Below are 3846 nucleotides of genomic sequence, written 5' to 3' on the forward strand. Positions count from 1 at the left end.
TTTTTTTAATTTTGAAGATATAAATGAATTACATATATCAAGGTGAAAAAACGAGGGACACGGGAAAGTTGGAATGGGGGAATGGGTAATTATGGTAAAATTTGGAATGATGTAAAAAAAGATTTGATAAGATGGGGGAAACTCTTATTGTCTCTTATGGGGAGAATATCTGTGATGATGACGTTTTGCCTCGGATGTTGTTTCTTTTCCAGACCTTATCGATTTTGTCAACAGATTAGCCATTTAAAGATGGGGGGGAGAGATTTCAAAATTTATTTGGCAAGGCAAGAAATCAAGAATTAAATATAAATTGTTACAGGATGCCAAAGAACGAGGAGGTTTGGGTCTGCCTAATTTGAAATTGTATTTTGATGCCTGTTGTTTGCTTTGGATGAAGGAATGGATTACTTTGGAGAATGAGAAATTACTACTGCTTGAAGGACATGATTTAAGAGTTGGGTGGCACGCCTACTTATGGTATGATAAAGTTAAAGTTAACAAGGATTTTAAAAATCATTTTCTTAGGAATGCCATACTGAGAATCTGGAATAAATATGAGGTAAGATTGTCTCCTAATGTACCATTATGGTTGTCACCTCAAGAAGCACTTGTTAGAAGACGGAACGTAGCTGCCATTCAGACACTGAATACCTGCAAACTCTGAACACTGAGGAGGTGCTCAGAGACTGCCTGGACTAGTGCCTGCAGTTTTCTTGGCAGGATTTTCAGAAGTGGTTTGCCATTGCCTTCTTCCTAGAGTCAAGAGAGAGTGACTGGCCGAAGGTCCCCCAGCTGGCTTTGTGCCTAAGGCGGGACTAGAACTCACAGCCTCCTGGTTTCTAGCCCGGTGACTTCACCACTACACCAAACTGGCTCTCGTGGCACTAATACGATTTACCTGATGGATGTGTGTATCTGTCAGGATTGTGCACCCTGCCGTGGCGCCTGGCGCCAAACACCCTATCACGGGCGAAGGAGGGAACCTCCTGTGGATCCATCAAAGCAAGAAGCAGGGAGCAACGGTAGGGTGGGTGCAAGCGCATGGAAGGATCTGAGCTAAGCGAGGCTGCAGGGATCAAAGGACTGCAGTGAAATTCAGCACCAAGGACAGATCAAAGGGAGAGATTGCTGGCTTGAATGAGTGCGGCTGGGAAAGACCTGAAACCGGCAAGGGAAAGCGGGGAGAGACCCACAACTTCCTGGTGGGGAGGGGAATATCCTGGCGATTTAAGCCGCCAGCTGGGCAGGTTTTCTTTACTTGAATCTTTGAGTGTAACGGATCGCTGGTTCCAATAAAGATTCCTTCGTATTCCTAAGCGACTTGTGTAAGGAGTGATAATTTAGCAGACAAAGGACTGGCATCACAATATCACTCAATAACACTTCAGACCTGGCCATAAATCTCTTCTCTCCAAACACTCAGCCTGGTACATGGAGCTAACTGCAGAAGTCTTGCGTAGTGTGGCTGGGCAATAGCTTTTAGAGAGAATGTTTTAAAAGCTATACACGTGCAGAAGAGGAGCCCAACATCTGCATTAATGCAATAGTTCTGTGTGGCCATACATTCAGCCTCACCCACTTCAGCCCTTCCACGGGCATTCTGTTCGTTGTTTATTCGTTCAGTCGCTTCCGACTTCGTGACTTCATGGACCAGCCCGCGCCAGAGCTTCCTGTCGGTCGTCAACACCCCCAGCTCCCCCAGGGACGAGTCCGTCACCTCTAGAATACCATCCATCCACCTTGCCCTTGGTCAGCCCCTCTTCCTTTTGCCCTCCACTCTCCCTAGCATCAGCATCTTCTCCAGGCTGTCCTGTCTTCTCATTATTTGGCCAAAGTATTTCAGTTTTGCCTTTAATACCATTCCCTCAAGTAAGCAGTCTGGCTTTATTTCCTGGAGGATGGACTGGTTTGATCTTCTTGCAGTCTGAGGCACTCTCAGAATTCTCCTCCAGCACCACAGTTCAAAAGCATCGATCTTCCTTCGCTCAGCCTTCCTTATGGTCCAGCTCTCGCAGCCATATGTTACTACGGGGAACACCATTGCTTTAACTATGCGGACCTTTGTTGTCAGTGTGATGTCTCTGCTCTTAACTATTTTATCAAGATTGGTCATTGCTCTTCTCCCAAGGATTAAGCGTCTTCTGATTTCCTGACTGCAGTCAGCATCTGCAGTAATCGTCGCACATAGAAATACAAAGTCTTTCACTGCCTCTACATTTTCTTCCTCTATTTGCCAGTTATCAATCATTCTGTTTAGGATCAGCCAATTTCTCTTAGTCACCAACAAAAGCCGGGGGTGGGGAGCTCCTTGCAAGACAAATGTCTGCGAACCACAAACAAAACAATGCATTTTTAATTCTGAATTTGTCTGTCTGTTACCAAACACAGGTTCTGGACTGCCAGTTCCACACCCGGATGGTCTGATCATCAGACGCACTGAGGATCCAAGGATATTCCTGGAAAGAAGAGAGACGCAACAGTTTTCTTTCCGTCCGACCGGCAAACAGGACCCTTTGCAGAGCAGCAGGTCTGGCAACCGCTTGTGGTTCCTGAAACCCTGAACAAAGGTCCCAGGCTGCTGCAGAAGCTCAGCTCACAGACAGAGTTAGGGCAGGGTCAGGACAGGACTGCAGCGCTCAGCTGGACTCACATGATGAAAGAAGGTCGTGCGGATGTAATCCAGGTGGCCCAGCAGTGTGAAGAGACAACGACGCAGTTTGTAATTCCAGACCTTGGGAAGAGAAGTGAACCCCAGGTTGCTCTCTGCTTTTTCCTCATTTGATTAATGACAGATCACACACATGATTCCATGAGGCCAAGGAGATCCAGCAAGGCAGGTTGACCCCGGCTCCCTTTCCTTGGGGAGCATCATTTATAGGGCCCAAGGAGCAGCCCCACTTCTCTGCCATAGCTGAGGGACGGTTCATCTAAAAGTCAGATTATCCATGATGCCATTATGTTGTGTTTTAGGAGAGCTATTAAGCTTGGCTTTTCAGCAAAGCCCTCGGAGGAAATCTGCTGTACGTCACAACTCGGGGTTATGGTGAGGTTTTTCACTGGTTTGATCGATTCTGACGGTCAGTAGCATACCATGTTAAAAAAAATAACAAAAACTAAAGTATATTCATTTATTGAGGTTCATATACCGTTCCAATCCAACAGACGTCTGAGCGGTTTGCGTTCCTTTCTTACAGTAAAAAGGCTAAATTAAAACTTTCAGAAATGACCATGGGGAGCAACAGTATTCAATGGGCCAGTTTGGTGCAGGGGCAAGGCACCAGGCTAGGACCCGGGAGACCCTGAGTTCTAGCCCCGCCTTGGGCACGAAGCCGGCTGGGTGGCCCTGGGCCAGCCAGTCTCTCTCAGCCCCAGGAAGCAGGCAATGGCAAGCCACCTCTGGAAAACCTTGCCAAGGAAACTGCAGGGACTTGTCCAGGCAGTCTCCGAGAACCGGACAGGATGGAACGCGCTGAGAAAAAGGCCGCCGCCGCCGCCGCCCGAAGGAGGGCCAGGCCGCCCCGCACGGGCTCGGCGTACCTTTCACGCGGGTCGACTTGGTCTCGAACTTGGTCAGCATCTCGCAGCGCCCGCCGCCTCCACGTCACCGCTGCCGGGGCCGCCGCCGCCTCCCCGCACTTCCGCTTCCGGCGGCGGACCAGAGAGCGGGCGGGAGAGAGCAAAGAAGGAGCGAAGGAGCGGCGCGGGCCTGCCGCCCCCTAGCGGACGGGGAGGCCAAGCCTCCGCCCCCGGGCGCCGGAAAGAGCCGCCGCCCCGACCATAGAGAAGCGCCGCCGCCGCCGCCGCGGGGATCCCAGGGAGCGGAAGCGGAAGCGGGAGCCGCCGGCA

At 50.0% G+C, this 3846-nt stretch overlaps 1 long non-coding RNA gene across 1 annotated transcript; it reads right to left on the bottom strand.

Moving 5' to 3' along the window:
• Positions 1–32: 32 nt before the first annotated feature.
• On the bottom strand, positions 33–1617 carry LOC134506868 (uncharacterized). The gene is made up of 2 exons (XR_010068832.1): positions 1357–1617; positions 33–898 (listed from the first exon to the last, which is right to left on the bottom strand). It is a non-coding gene; the product is annotated as an uncharacterized LOC134506868 (long non-coding RNA).
• Between the last annotated feature and the right edge of the window lie 2229 nt (positions 1618–3846).

Source organism: Candoia aspera, chromosome 17 (genome assembly GCF_035149785.1).
Source record: "Candoia aspera isolate rCanAsp1 chromosome 17, rCanAsp1.hap2, whole genome shotgun sequence".
In the NCBI taxonomy this organism is placed as follows: Eukaryota; Metazoa; Chordata; class Lepidosauria; order Squamata; family Boidae; genus Candoia; species Candoia aspera.